General features: G+C 38.0%; 1 long non-coding RNA gene across 2 annotated transcripts in view; it reads left to right on the forward strand.

Moving 5' to 3' along the window:
• The first annotated feature begins 3,031 nt into the window (after positions 1–3,031).
• Positions 3,032–16,601, forward strand: part of LOC125752792 (uncharacterized) — a 28,207-nt gene continuing 14,637 nt past the window's right edge. Inside the window, exon 1 of one of the 2 annotated variants that reach the window (XR_007403114.1) lies at positions 3,032–3,147. This is a non-coding gene — a long non-coding RNA (uncharacterized LOC125752792). Of the gene's footprint in view, positions 3,148–15,212; positions 15,501–16,601 lie in introns of those variants that run through there. The other variant, XR_007403113.1, reaches the window with a different exon arrangement.

Here is a 16,601-nt window from a genome sequence, read left to right on the forward strand (position 1 = left end):
TATTATTGACCATATTCTGCATGCTGTACTTCCTTGTGACTTACTTATTTTATAGCTGGAAGTTTGTAACTTAGTCCTTTCACCTATTTTGAACCCCACAATTCCCCTCACCTCTGGCAACCACCAATCTGCTGTCTGTATCTATGTGTCTGGGTTTTGCTTTTTCTTTAGGTAAGTGATATCTCATGGTACTTATCTTTCTTGGACTTAATTCACTTCGCACAATGACCATCCATGTCACAAATGGCAAGATTTCTCTTTTTTTTTAAATGGCTGAATTGTATTCTATTGTGCATGGGAGGAGGGAGAGCGTGTATGTGCACACATATCTTGGCTATTGTAAGTAACACTGTAATGAACATAGGGATGTGTATATCTTTTCAAATCACTGTTTTTGTCCGTCTGGATGTATATCCAATAGTGAAATTACAGGATCATATGATAATTCTGTATTTAATTTTTTGAAGAACCTCCATTCTGTTTTCCACAGTGACTGCACCAACTAATAGTCCCACCAATAGTGCACAAAGATTCTCTTTTCTCTACTTCAGAACATCCCAGTGAAGGGACTAGATAATGACTTTTTTCATAGAGAAACTGTGTAATTTCCCATTTTCAAGGGACTGAGATCTCACATGTGTACCCGGCAAGGATCTTTGCCTTGGTGCCACAAGTATTTGGAGTGTCTTGTTGTTTCTAAATAGGTTTTCAGTGTACTGTAGGGGATTTGATTGCCTAGTCTACCTCATTGCACACATTTCCTTTGGGTGCTAGAATGAGAAATTATCTAATTCACAAGTTCACAAGTTTGAAGTACACTTATCAAGGCTTCACAATAATATCTGCCTTCTTTGTTCTGATATCTGCCTTCAAAACTACCGTTCACCAGAAACACAAAACATAAGCATGATAGTAGTGGATGCGTTTGATTTGTCAAGAGCACACAGTGCTGTTGGAGTAAGACTGAAGAGTACTTAGAACATTTTGTCTTTTCTGCTTTAAAAAAAAAAATACTGCTGAATGAAATCAACTATATAGCTAGCTTAGCTAAAGCTTCAGTATGTATTTCTTGGTGGGGATGCTATGGGTTAAGGGCAAGAAATAGCTTTCTGGATTCAATTTTCCCAGAGTTCCAGGGGCTTTTAGCTATTGACACACACACCAAACCCTCAAGAAATATATGATAAACTAAGAGGTTGATCTATTGATTTACAGTGGGGCCAATGCCTTTCTCATGAATGGACTAATAATGTATATACCAAATAATGCATTTGGTATCCAAAATATCTTCTTGATGTGTTATTTGGCACACCAAATTAATGATCATAAAGCTGTTTTCAAATCGTGGAGTCAGAACAAAAGCAAGAAAATTGTCCTGAAAAATATGCTATTCAGATTTTTAGAGCAACATGATGAATTATGAACCATGCCTGTTCTACAAACAGATAAGACCTAGAAAGTACCTTACCTAGAAAGTATCTACCAGCAGATACTTGAGAAACCTCTGTGCATATCACTCAACTTCCTTAACACAGTCTCTCCTCAGATAGGTTTTGGGACAAAGGATTCCTTTATAATTTTCATTAATTGCTGGCAAGCTATACTGATCTGGGGGGTTTCCCAATTCTTCATCAACAGTGTGTTTGCAAACCACTTTTTAAAAGATTTTTAAAGATTCAATTACTAAGATTGAATTTTAGTAATTTCCTTTCTCAGGGATCACTTTTTCTTTAAATTTTAGGAACCAGTATTTTCTGAGACTCCTGTACTGTCTGATTGACCCTAAATATGCAAGTCCTACATTTGGATGTCATCATGTTATTTATAGGGCACATGCTACAGACTTGGAGATCTAAATACCAAAAATGGTAGACAGGAGGTGGGAGTGAGGCCACATGGCCTTAAGTGAACAAACTAAAGTAACTATTTTACTGATCACCACCCATGTATAAAACCAATAAATATTCTGCCCATCTTCCCTTTGCGGGCCACTATCCCACACAGGCTTCAAAAGTTGGTGAAGAGCCCTCAAATGAGTTATACAAAGTAAAGCAAAATGTATCTCTGAATCTTTTTAAATTCAAGTAAAGTTAACATATAGTGTTACATTGGTTTCAGTTGTGAAATATAGTGATTTCCAACAGTTCCATATATCACCCAGTGCTCTCATGATAAATGAATTCAGTAAAACTGAAGGATACAAAATTAGTGTGTAGAAATCTGTTGCATTTCTGTACACTCATAATGAAGCAGCAGAAAGGGAAATTAAGAAGATAATCGCAGGTACAATGGCACCAAAAATAATAAGATACCTAGGAATAAACCTAACCAAGAAGATGAAAGACCTCTTCTCTGAAAGTTATGACATTGATACAAGAAATTGAAGATGACACAGACAAATGCAAAGCTATTCCATGTTCATGAATTGGAAGAACAAATATTGTCAAAATGTCCATACTATTCAAAGCAATATACAGATTTAATGCAATCCCTACTAGATTACCAAAGGAATTTTTCACAGAACTAGAACAAACCACCCTAAAATTTGTATGGAACCACAAAAAACAAAAACAAACAAAACAAATAGCCACAGCAATTTTGAAAAAGAAAAGCAAAGGTGGAGGTATCACAATTCCAGACTTCAAGTTCTATTACAAAGCTGTAGTAATCAAAGCAGTATGGTACCAGCACAAAAAAATAGATACATATCAATAAAATAGAATAGAAAAGCCAGAAATAAACCCATGATTATATGATAAATTAATCTTTGACCAAGCAGGAAAGGATCTCTGAATCCTTTAACTTCTAAAACCCAGTGGCAATGGATATTCACCACTCTTTCATCTAAAATAAGGTTATGACCATATTAGGAGAGAAAAACCGTTTTGTTGGTGTGCCATGTTTTGCTTATAACAAAACAATTTGTATTTTAAAACATCTTACAAAGAATCAGACATCAGGAATATTTACTTAGTAACTGCTTCACTAACCCCACCTAAACATTCCAGAATGTTCTGTCATAGATTGTTATCACCCATTATCATATATGAGAGTCATCTTTTCACAGTAAAGACTAGAAATGCTAATAAGATGCAGTGAAGGCAGGTTTCTGGTCGGTATGTGAGAACTTCTCCTTTACCTCCCCAGGTGATAATAGAATAATTCTACTGGCTGATTTCAGCAACACCTGGCAATGGGTGGGGTATTTAGGTGTTTTAGTGGAACTCTACCACTTGATGAATCTCTCCTTTCTTTTCCCAGGATTAATCTTGTTATTCTATTCCTTCCCTCTTCTTGTTTCCCTCCCCGGGATTAAGAATGGAGAGGAGTGAGTAGAAGAAAAACAGATGCTAAACTCTTAAGAACCTATTTCCCCCTATCCCTCACTCATAGTACTTGGGGGTCTTGCTGCTAGTTTATCAGAATTGGTAACAGACAAGTTGGGTACTTTTAGGGCAATATGAACACAGGGCAGCCATAGTATTAGAGGAATATCACTATAATACCCCTTTCTTTCCAGGTCAAATGCTAAATTATGTAGCATTATAAACATTTGTGGCTTTTAGTTTTTGATGCTAAGTGCAATTTCTTGGGTGTGAGTAAGTCTGGCTGAAGAATGAAAATTTAATAAAAGAGTTGTGGCTGCTCAGTTCTGCAAAAGGGCCAGTGATGAATATTTAAAGTTTGTAACTGAACAGCTCAGAGACCAGAATAACAGGACTTTTGAGTATAACAGGACTTTTGAGTTCACTTCCATCTTTTTATTCTTGTGAGCATTTTCCTTTCATGAGGATAAAAATGGATTCATTCTTTAATATTTTGAGACCTAATTAAAAATAAGTAAGCATTGTTTTCTCACTGAACTCTGTCCTGTGTAGGCATTTGAGGAATGTGTATTGATGAAGATTTTTTGAAAGGTGATAGGTAAGAATAAATACTACATTTTTAAACCTTTGTCTGATGGAAACCCCTCACATCCTAGCAATGTATTTTCTTGCCCTGCACCATTTTTTTTGTTTTTTGCCTCAGAAATCATAGTTCTCTGTAAAATATGGCAAAGTAGCAGCTCTGTAACAGTGCTCACTAAGAAGACAAGCAGCTTTATTGTGGCTCCTCACAGAAGCAGCCATAAGTAAGTTATAAGTTGGGACTGCAGAAAAAAGTTTTATGGTCTCATTTCCACCCATTCTTCTCTGCTGCCAACTCCATGCCCACTCCCATGTGAGTGCCCCCACTTTTAACCTCAAGATATTGAGCTCCTTGGATAGGTACAACATTGCTAGGCCTCTTGTTCCCTACCCCTCATCCTTCATGATGTCCATTTGCCTATTTCCCATCACTTCACTCAGTGTTTCTGTCATGTTCAAGCTGGGCCTCTGTGTGTTGTCTGCCCATGTTGGGGTTTATTATGCTCCTCTTGTTTGGGGCCAAAGTATCTTTGCTAGGAAAGCATCCCCTATATTATTATAGCCTGGTAGATTTTCCATTGTTTCAAGAAACCCGTATGCTTTTTCCCTTGATGGAGAGATTAGGAGAGGCCCTGTTGATATCAGGTGTTCTGATTCCTCAGAAGCTGAGGTTATTAGATTTACCTTCATTTTATTGTGAATATGCTTTAGCTTCCTGGTCCATGAAGAATTCTGTAACCCAACAGCAGGATGCCTTGGGTAAGGGAGGAGGTGAGGTAAAGAATCTACATTTCTTTCTTGAAGATTTTATTTACTTATTTGAGATAGTGAGAGAAAGCACAAGCAGAGGGACAGGGAGAGGGAAAAGCAGGCTCCCTGCTGAGCACAGAGCCTGACTTGGGGCTTGATCCCAGGACCCCAAGATCCTAACCTGAGCTAAAGGCAGAGCTTAACTGACTGAGCCACCCAGGTGGCCTGAAGAATCTACATTATTGAAGATAAGATAGGCCTTGTGAGAAGCACCTTCAGTCCACAATACAGAACTAGGGAAACTTTCCACTGTGTGCTGGAAAGGAGGATCCTGGTGTGATATTTACTAAGAAATTTTGATTTCTTCAAGTAAACCATTTGGTTAGTTGTGGTTTGGCAAGGTTGATTTGCATACCAGTAAATTCCTTCTAAAAAAAAATGTCCCCCTGAAACATGTATGGTGTTTGTGGACTAGGAGGACCTAATATTTTGGACTTAAAGTCCTGAAGGCTGATGGAAACTTCATGTCTCCTCTCCATAGTATTTCTGCTATTCAGTGCTATGTACAAGTTGACTGGAACTGACATGCCCTTTTCCCTATTACCTTCTTTCCTTTCCCTTTAGCTATGAGGCGGGAGAGTGAATTTGTGTATGTTTGTTAAATTTTCTCAGTGTAATCAAAGCCATTCTCAGATGCTTGCATACCAGCATCCATCAGACCTTTCCCAGAGCTTCCAACTGGCTATAGCATAGCATGCTTTTTTTCCAAGGAATCTCTGCAAATCATACTTATCATAGTGCCTGTGTGTGGTCCTGTTAACTAAAGATGGACTTTATTCTTATGTGTTTGTTTGATGGTTTTGGTAGAACAACTCCAACACTGCCATCCCCTTGATTTCTGTTTTTCCTTCCTTCAACCAATTTTCACTTGGTTATTGGCTTTCTCCCAGAAGAGACTTATTAGCCTGACTTTCTAAAGATTTTGCTCCTATTTCTCTTGACCTATTCCTCCTCCACCAATGCCACTACTTCCCTTTTTTCCCACATGTGTAACATTCATCTATTTCTTTGTCTGTATCTTCACCAACTCAGCTTGAGTTAATATGATTTTTAGAATTGAGAACTTTACTGACAAACTACTGTATAAGCTTTTCTTGAAGAGCTGTGTCTCTTTTGTGAGATAATAATATCTTAATCTTTAGATGCCTGTAAAGACAGACTGGATCCAGTAGACCTAGTCCAAACTATTTTGAAATAGAAGAGCCTACTTGGGTTTTATGGTACTAAGCTCAACCCTTACATGTGCATTGGTCAGTATCTTTATGAGGTTTGCTTTGGGGATCAAAGCTTAATCAGCTAAGTTTTTAAGAATAAAGACTAATAGAAGGAAAAACTAGGACTCAAAGGGGACAAAAGCAGAGCTTCACACTTACTGAGAAGCCTGCAGAGTATAAAATAGAACTTTGAGAATGGTAAGCTTGGTTCAGGGTCAAACAGGATATACCCTCTGACTGAGAATGCTACAACCTTTGCAAATCTGCAGAGGCAGGCACACAAGTGACCTGGAACACAAAAGCCATTGGCGCATCCCCATCACTTTGTGAGAAAGAGGATGCTCAAGATTGGTAGCTGGCATAGTCCATTCTCCTGGGTAGATCTGTTTTTTCTTGTGAGTTAATATGCTGGGTTTTGGACACACATGTTTTATTTTTCCTTCAGTGGCCTACATGAAACAGGGTTTGATGATTCCTTGAAGATGATTTTGATTTGTAACCGTAACAGAATATCCTCTGGGCCCCAGCTAGCCCTCCTGTCAACACAGTGGTGCAGGGCTTAAACTGATAAGGTTAAAGCTCATTGATAATACATTTAGCCTCAGGTGTCAAAATGTCAGGATAATTAGTATTTGAAGATGGTGAGTTTTCCCTTCTTACTAATGAGATTGAAAAAACACTAAATGGGATGTTTTTGATGAAAAAATGAGAGCTTACATGAAAATGTAACAGGTTCGTAATCTCAATCATTTAAACCCTGAAATTGTGTTAATATTGCTTTTTTTTCTTTTTTTGGTACAAGTCATTATCACCATTATCAGATTCATCAAGAAATATTCACTGTGAACTAGCTTTGTGCAAGGCATATGTCAAACACTAGATACAGAGAGATCAGACATACCCCTGCCTTCACAGTGCTTACACTGTGGGGGGGCAGGCCCTGTGAACTGTGACTATAACCTACTGGGACTGCTTGTGAGTGACTTGGGGACTTAGTCTTCTTTGTGTCCATTCCATCATAACTCTTCAAAGAAGACTCCCATTTTTCTAGGATCATCATGATGAATCTATCCTTATCTATACTTCTTTCCTACTGTAAGATATTTTGGTATCTATATATTTCTCTTTGTCCTAGAGGGACAGTGGAAGTTAGAAAGATTAGAGGAGTATGGGATGGTGGGGTGGTATTTATGAAAGGAGAAATGTTATATAAAACAAAGAGAGGGGATCCCTGGGTGGTGCAGCGGTTTGGTGCCTGCCTTTGGCCCAGGGCGCGATCCTGGAGACCCGGGATCGAATCCCACGTCGGGCTCCCAGTGCATGGAGCCTGCTTCTCCCTCTGCCTGTGTCTCTGCCTCTCTCTCTCTCTCTCTCTCTCTCTCTGTGACTATCATAAATAAATAAAAATTTAAAAAAATATATTAAAAAAAAAGAGAAAGTAATGGCTTTTTTTTTTTCTGAATTGTTTGAGGATTATCGATTCTAGCTCATTGTAGGTAAACCTGATTACCCTGGTGTGAGGTCTTAGAGTGATAATAATCACTAATGATTATTATTACTAATAAGTCATCTACTTGAGTGTTCCTGAGACTGATGGTTTAAGTCAAAACAAGAGGAAAAATCTTGTTCTTCTTCTGCTCAAAAGTCTTAAATCACTACTCATTGCCACTAAATTTAGAAAATATGTTAAGAGAAAAAAAATGAAAGCTGATTTAGGTATAAATTAGGTTGTTTATTTCAGATTTTTCTTGCTTCTTGAGGTAGGCCTGTATTGCTATAAACTTTCCTCTTAGAATAGCTTCGGGAGCATCCCAAAGATTTTAGACTGCTATGTTATAATTTTCAATTACCTCTCTCTATTTTTTTTATTTCCTCTTTGATTTCTTGATTGACTCATTCATTGTGTCATTGCTTGTTATTTAACCTCCATGTATTTATGTTCTTTCCAGATTTCTTGCAGCTGATTTCTAGTTTCATAGCATTATGGTTGGAAAGGATGCATGGCAGACCTTCAATCTTTTTGAATTTGTTGAGACCTGTTTTGTGGTCTGACATGTGATCTATTCTGGAGAACGTTCCATGTGTACTTGAAAAGAACGCACATTCTGCTGTTTTAGGATAGAATGTGGGACGTTGGATGGTTGGTCAGCTTTCCCTAAGGCTCCTGACAATGGGTAGGGAACTGGGTTATGTTAAAAAGAGAGAGAGAGAAGAAAGATAGATGAGCATTGATTTTTTTTTTTTTTTTTTGGAAGAGAACTCAAAGTATTTGCTTCAAAGAAGCATCCCTGTATGCTCCGAAGTAGCTCCGCGACCTCCCATTCAAGGGCAACCCAATCCTGATTAACTCTGCAGTAAGCTGAGTTAGTTCTGGATCATAAACTCCTTGAGAACAGGGATAAAGATTTGTTCATAGACTTATTAATTATTTATGCTTTGACTGCTTTCAAAAAGGGCTTGAAATGACTTACAATAAAACTCTTAAAACCATGGTAACCAGAATCATGTTATGAAAGGGTGGGAATAAGATTCATCTTTTTTACCTTTTATATCACCTAGCTTAGTGCTTTACACACATACACAAATTCTTAAGAATAAATATTTAAATAAATGGCCATCTCAACCCTTGGCTGTGAGCATAAATTTTATGAAATACCAAGAGAATCATCTCACATTTAGCAGCCAGTGCTTCCCTGAGGAAAGACATCAGAGTTGCTTATCAGGCTAAGGTTGAGCAGATTTTTTCATGCTAAGGGCAAACAGTACAAATGATGATTGACCTTGCCATTGGCAGCCACAGATAGATGGATTGTTGTTCTTAACACTTTCTTTTCAGTGAGGCACCATTAGCAAAGAACCATCCAGACAGCAGCATCTACAAAACTCTACAATAAAAAATATATGTGTCAATTAACAGGGACAAACCAGTAATGTATACATATTATCTGTATATCCAAGGGGCTCTAGAAAAATCATTCTCACCTGCTAAACTGTAATTTAAAGCATCCCACATTTCCTCCTGTGTTCTTTAACCATCCCTACCTTCTCAAAATGTATTTCCTTGAAATGTAAATGAGTGACAGGCTTAATATACTCTTTGTTGGTGTTTAGATTTTAAGTAGGAGCAAAGTCTTCAGCCAAAGACATCTATCCAATGGGTGATATTCCAGGCACTTGGAGTTCATTTCTGATAATGGAGAACTAAGTCATTTGGGCCAATCTTCCCTCTGGGAATAGTGGAAAAACTGGATGAACTATGGAAAACAACTGTTCTAAGGCTTAACAAATTTGTAAGACAATGACAATTTAGGGATCAAAGATCTGGGAGAAGAACAAAACCCAAATAGATGAGGCTAGGCTTTAAGGGCTGCTTTCCTCAAGAGATTTCTGCAGGAAGAAATTCAAAGGCTGAGAAGCTTACGAAGAGCTTTTATAATCTTATAGGGCTGGTGAGACAAAGACAAGAGGGTTCACCAAAGAGGGAGCTGTGTCAAACTCATCAGGTTTTGTGTTCAAACCTCAAAGGTGCACTCCCTAGGAGGAAGGGTAAATTGGAAGTAGATAGGTTTTTCAGTCCTATCAAACCTTGATTGATTTATGGTAATCTGGAATTATGAACATCCCTAACCTAGATCCAGAAGCAAATTTAAAACTCCTTAACAGGAAGATGCTGTATTGCAGAGCCTTAAGTTTTCTCTACATTTTCCCACATAATATGAGGAAACAAATTTGTGACCACAAACCAAAAGAAACAAGAGACAAAGGAACGAGACCCACAGAGGATCCAGATACGGAGTTAGGAGACCCTATGAGACTTTAAAATAACTATGCTTAATATTTTCAAGAAAATAAAAGGTGAGATGGAGAGTGAGAAAATACGACAATATTTGAAAAGAGATAAGTGGTGTAGAATTTTCCAGAAGTGACAAAAACCTTCAAGCCAACAGATACACACCCCAAGCAGGATTGGTACAATGAAAACAAGATAATCAAGAGGAAAACAGACTAAAGATAATACATTCAATAAATCTGAAAGAATCCAGGGTGACGTGGAGGGGAGAGAAGAAAAGAACACAGACCAGATGGAACCAGTAGACAGTAAACAGTAATATGGTAGTTTAAACTCAAATACATGAGTAATTACATTTGAAGTAAACATGCTAAAAATACTCCAATTTAAAGACAGATTGTCGGGTAGATTTTAAAAACACCAAAACTCAATGACATGTTGTTTATCAGAGATCGATCTCGTAAAATGTATGTATACATTAAATATAAGAATATGGAATTTGAGACACTAAGGAGTTAAGTAAGGCAGGGTTTGGGACAGGAAACATTTAGTATGCCTGAAGGAGCTGCAACACAGAGCTGCTCTTCTACCTGTTGGACTGCATCTATAGCTTAATGGTGATTTATTAGGGCATTGGGGAACCTCTGACTGACCAGATGCTTTGCCCCAGATTGCACTGTGAGTGTTAGCAAGGAATATAGATTTAGGATTCCTCATCTTTTCATGATGACACAATTAAAAAAAAATGTTTCTGAAGTCTTATGTCATTGGATATTAGGCAAGAATGGAGGTAGCCGTGGAAAGATGGGGGATTTCTCTCTTCTCAAAATCTCTGAAAACAATGGGGTGAGCCTTAAGCAGTTAGATTTGGGATTAGCCAGGGGAGTTAACCATATTTTTTCAGGTTAAAAGAAACAGTGAATGTGTGGGTGTTTTGGTGATGAGTTTATTAGAAGAGTAGATGAGGAAGTGAGAAAGCACAGGAAATCATCTCAGTAGGAATAGGAAGAAGTAGGCCTATATTCAGTGCCACTTGGGGGTCCAAAAAGGGTCATCTAATTTTCTCCTTAGAATTATTTCTCCAGACTTTTAAATATGTTTCGTCTTAATCCTTGCCATGGAGAGAATGCCTCTTATTGGAGGGTAGGGGAAGCAATTTCAATTGTTATGATTGCTGTTAATAATAGAAACTAGTTTTTAAGATTTACTTTTTTTTTTAAATTAAGATTTACTTCTATAGTTATTACTGTGATATCAGCCATACAGTTTGATATAATTCTTTATAATCATTATAATAATTGTCCATGGTAGTAGTATTAGCATGATAATTTGTATCCTAATAGGGCTCTGATATCCCTCCTACACACTACTGCTTGTTTTGTGTGCCTGGGGATAGAGGACATGAGAGGAAAGACAGCTTTGGTTTTAATAGAACTTCCTCTCTCTTCAGTTCCAGCTCATCTACACTTCAGTTTTAATTAAGTTCTGCTTTCATGTCAGTGAATGCTCCATCTAGTTTATTAAAACCATAAGGTTAGTTCACTTGGGGATTCTTCTAAATTGCGGTTGCTGGTCTTGGAATCCAAGACCATTTGGAACAAAAGGAAATCCTAGATCTTTATGTTCCTGGGAGGTAAGGCTACCCACTGCTTCTATACCTTCTTTCCACACCTCTAGTATTTACCACAGCCAGGCCTTCCTTGTAAGTTTGTTGAATTGAATCCAGAGACAGAGTGTCTGAAAGAAGGAGCCTTTGGACACAACATTAATTTCATCCATCCCATTAAGTCTTATCCCATATTTTTAAGGCACTAATGCACCATTTGAAGGAAACCTTCAGAAAATCTTACGAGGTAAAAATATTATTTTAGTAATAAATCCTTCACTCCTTCTTCCAATACATAATTTGTACACAGACTTTGGGTTGAAATTTTAGAATTTCATAAATTGGATTTCCCTAAAGTGGGGAGCACTTTTAACTTGAAATGTTTTCCAAAAGATGTTCTTTCCTTCAGGTCATTTACTTATTATATTTATCAGTATTTTGGCAAAAGACTAAACATTTTGAAATTAGATGAAAAATAGAAGGTGTGTTGCTCTTCTTTTTTTTTTTCATATTAGATACTGAGATCCAATAAAGAGAATAAATTTTTTTTTTTTTTTTTTTTTTTTTGTAAGAGAGCACATGAGCTGGAGGAAGAGGACAAGAGTGAGAGAATCAAGAGCCAAGATCAAGAGTTGGCACCTACTGAGGCACCCAGGTGCCCCCAAAACAATTTTTAAAGATTTTATTTATTTATTTAGGAGAGAAAGTGAGACAGCCCAAGCAGAGAGAGCAGCAGAGGAAGAGGGAGAAGCAGGCTCCCCACTGAGCAGGGAGCCTGATGTGGGGCTTAATCCCAGGATCCCGGGATCATGACCTGAGCCAAAGGCAGACGCTTCATCAGCTGAGCCACCCAGATGCCCCCAAATTATTCTTCATAATCAGGGTAAATTAGTTGATGTATGTTATTTACATTGGATCCAACATGATTTCCTAATTTTCCTATCCTAGCTGCCCACAGGGAACCTGAGGTTTTTAAATATGGACCAATGAGATATAATATCACTTTTCCAAAGCCATCTGTAAATGAGAGGAAAGAAAGCCACATTAAATCGAATCCTAGTCTCTCCAAGCCTGCTCTGATGGTCTTTCTGGTCTTTCTGGGATTGTGGGTTGCTACTCACTGAGGTGTCACAGCAAGGACTAGGTACAGCCATGTCCCTTTGTATAGTTCCACTCAAGACTTGCCACCAAATCTGATTAAGTCAGTTTCTTGTCTTCATTATCATCTTCAAACTGGATCTTCCTTTCTTCCTGGGATATATGATCTATTAAAAACACTAGTTAGATTCAATAAACACTTATGAGGTTTCTGTCATGCAAATAATGGTGCCTATAGATGGGAAAGCGCAACATGATTAAGACTTGGTAGTTTCCTTTGTTGAACCATTGAATTTCCTGTATGTGAAAATGAAGGAAAAAGATTTAAGCTTTTTAAAGGCTACTTTAGCAAAAGGATCCCTTTATTCATATTCTTTGGCTTTCTAGTGAGAAAACAGTGATAGTTTCAAGCTGGCTGTATCCCACAAGCCAAAAAAGGAATGATTTCATCACATCACTAGAGGGTAATTCCTCCCAGGGCTGTCTGTCACATGTACTCTTTTGCTAGAATAGCCAGAGCTGTTGGCGGGGCGGGGGGGGGTAGTGGCAGGAAGATGACTATGACTCGAATGGTCACCAGTAGGGTGAAGCCAAGTCAGATGGGGAAGCAAAACTCTGGAACTGTGAGGTTTAAGATGGTGAATTTTTGAGAAGATCTCCCACTGGAAAAGATGATTGTGATTTCTGAGCCAATATTGGGAAGAGTGTCCAGCATACTTTGAGTAGGATTGAATTTGAGTTCTTGTTCTACTGCTTAAGAATTCTGGGGACCTTGCAACACCTGGGTGGCTCAGTGGTTGAGCACCTGCCTTTGGCTCAGGGCATGATTCCAGGGTCCTGAGATCGAGTTCCACATCAGGCTCCTGCCGAGAGCTTGCCTGCTTCTTCCTCTGCCTATGTCTCTACCTCTGTCTCTGTGTCTATCATGAATAAATAAATAAAATCTTAAAAAAAAAAAAAAGAATTCTGGGGGCCTTAATCTCTTCAGATGTGAAATTGGAGTAATGAATGCCTAAGGATTATTGGAAGTTAAGAATAGTGTATGTAAAGTGCCTAGCATAAAAATAGCCTCAAATAATGTGGATGATGACAGTGGCAACTATTGATAATATTAGCTTTAAAATGCTGAAGCAGCTTACATCAGGACATCTGATTCCCATGGATTTATGCTTGTTCTTTCCTGGAATTAAACTGGACTTTCCCACAGGCACAATTTACTGTTTATCACAAAGAACCTCATTTTGCTTTCCTTTCCCCAATTCTTCATGACTTATTCACACCAAATTTATGAATCTCAGTGCTATCTTTGGAAAATAACCAATTCCACAACCTTAGAGGTTGAAAGTTTATTCAATTAACAAATATTTATTGAGGTCCTACTATGTGCTAAGTGTCGGTAATTCAGTAATAAATAACAAATGTAACTTGGTTTGTGCTCTAAGGCACTTATAGCCTGGTAGTAACCCTCTGGATATGAGACTAATCATTCAAGTGAATATAAAAATACAACCATAATTGCTATAAAGGGACCACATGTTGCTATGAAAGTTAATATAGTTTGGGAATGGGAGCTGGGATCTAGGGAAGGGAAAGTTATAAATTAGTGGGTATTTTCAAAGTTACAGCAGAATTCCTGACATGAGTTACTAAGAGGAAAGGCAAAGCATATTCACTAAACACTATTCCCTTGACAACTGCTTGTGATGTCATCTGATGTTTTAATTCCTAAGCAGACTTCTCTCAGTAAAACCTCTAAATGTTAAGAATTATTCACTAGTCCACTACCAACATATATCACTCTCCCCTATTTTATGGAGAATCAGAGGACAGACTCCTATTACTCTTATTTCTAGGTTCTAACCTATAAAGTGCATGACCTGCAGAAGATGGTTCTGCTGTTTTCATTAAGGGAAATCCTAACAGTTCTATCATATTGTATCCACGATGCTTGCTGGCTTTTAACTGGGTTAGCTTGGGAAAACTAGTAAATTAACCTTGATTTCTTCAGCTTTAGTAACCCTATCACGAATATTTAGCATAGGGAATTGTTTCAAAAGGCTTAGTGTTCTGACTCCTTCACTTATTATCAACACAGTTTCTGATTTTGATGGACTGGCCTTTGTGTACTTTCCAGTTTATGAAAGCTATTTTTCCCCTAGCATTTGGGATATATTTTTATGCACAAGTGTGGCTCCTTCAAGAGCCTCCTGCAAAAAAAAATAATAATAAAAAGGAAATAAACATTTTTTGGCTTCTTTTAAACCCATAACATTTTCAGACCCCAGGGCATGAAGGGAAAAACTAAGCTGGTTCAAGCTAGCAGGCAACCCATTCAACCCTGGTGGTAGAGATTTTGCTTTGTTCAGCATTGCATCACAGCATCTTGAAGAATGTCTGTTCTTGTAGGCACCCAAATAATTGAATGATTAGCAAGCTCCAAATTTGATGTGATCATAGGCTCATTGGCACGTTTCACTTCTTTCCTTTCGAATTGTGAAGACCTCAAAATATGGCACAGAAATTTGCACTTTTCTGTCTCAGCTGTGTTGTATTTTCTTCTACCTATTCACCGTTGATTTCATGTGTGAATCATGTCAGACTTTCCATTGTTGTTGGCTGCTTTATCAACTCACTCCCTATTTCCTCATTACCCTCCAGTTTCTCAAATTGAGCTGAAACTGGGCAACATTTCAGACTGGTTTTACTGAGGTAGAGAGCTTAGAGAGTATGGCTCATAAATACTATATTGTGAGCTAAGGAGAGTGAGTAGGAAAATGCATAATCAGGGTGCCGCTGGCTGGAGAAAACTACTCAGTGCCTTTGAAGACAGCTCTAGTTAAGGTTCAAGAGCAGCCACTGCTAGCATAATTACTATCAATGAAAGTGGCAACACCCGTGGTGAGTTCCCAGAATAGCTGAGATTCTAATTGATAACACACAGAGAACACAAGCAAATCAGGAAAAAAGGCTATTAATTTTGAGTATAAACTACATGAAATGAAAATGAAGACAAGGAAAATGTGTTTTAACAGAAAGAAAGGACTCTGCTCAGAATCGGCTTCTTCCTTTTATGGGTAATTTATTATATTTTAGTATAGTGCTGTTTTACATGCATTATCTCATGTGATCCTTTAGCAGTGCTATGGCCAAGGATTGTTGGGTCTCCATTTAATTGATAAGGAAATTGAGGCTAAGAAATCTTAGGTTAGTGGACAATGGGAACAGTCAACCTAACTAAAAAAAAATCCAAATTTTAGCCACTTTGCCATTCTGGGTACCTTATCTGGGTCACAGCCACAGTAGTATTTGATCACAGCTTACCTTGATCACAGCTATAGTAGTACTTTTCTTTCAGTTATTTCTTGTTGCTCATTGAGGATGATGTAGTTGTATATATTTTTGGTTCTTTTGAATTCATAGTTACCTTTGGACTTAGCCTAAAACTGGGTACTTGGGCAGAAGAAGTACAAGGTCATTTTTACTAGTTAACTTTGACTACCTTTCTCTCAATAATTTTGGGTAGAGAACATAGCACTCAACTCAGAGGAAGGAGAACTGAGTTTGAATGTAAACAGAGGTACTAAGATGTAACCTATGAAAATATCTTGAATGGTGCCTGGCACATAATAAGACCAGGAGAAGGTGAAGTAGTGATAGCAACAGGAAGGAAGAGAAACTGGAACATATGTCCAAAGATGTAGGACTCCATTAGGTAGGAGTCCATCAACCTTCTCGGTCACCCCTTTACCTTTGTCCTCTGCAACTTCTGCTTCAAGTTAGTCATAAAGACAATTGAAACGTGAATTTCTCTCCCCATCTAATAAAGATTCACAGTGAACTTTAATTTTGAACCAAACTCCAAATGAAGGTAGTGGTCTATGGAGCAAAGTTCCAGGTTTGTAATCTGCCCCTCTTCCCTGATAGGGGAACGCTCAAGAGAAAGAGTGAAAAGAGGACAGAGTGGGGGACTGAGGGCACCCGAAGAGAGTAGAAGTTTTGCTGACTTTTGCATGATCAGTCCTAAATGGATACTGTGCTTCAAGGGCAGAGGGAGATGGGAAACATTTTCCGGAAGTTTTCAATGCCATCAAGTGTCTGAGGCTCTTTCCTGGGTATTTGAGAAACCATGAAAATGCTCACCTTATTTTTCAAATATCTATTAGGTTATAATGAGC

Source organism: Canis lupus, chromosome 17, assembly GCF_003254725.2.
Source record: "Canis lupus dingo isolate Sandy chromosome 17, ASM325472v2, whole genome shotgun sequence".
NCBI lineage: Eukaryota > Metazoa > Chordata > Mammalia > Carnivora > Canidae > Canis > Canis lupus.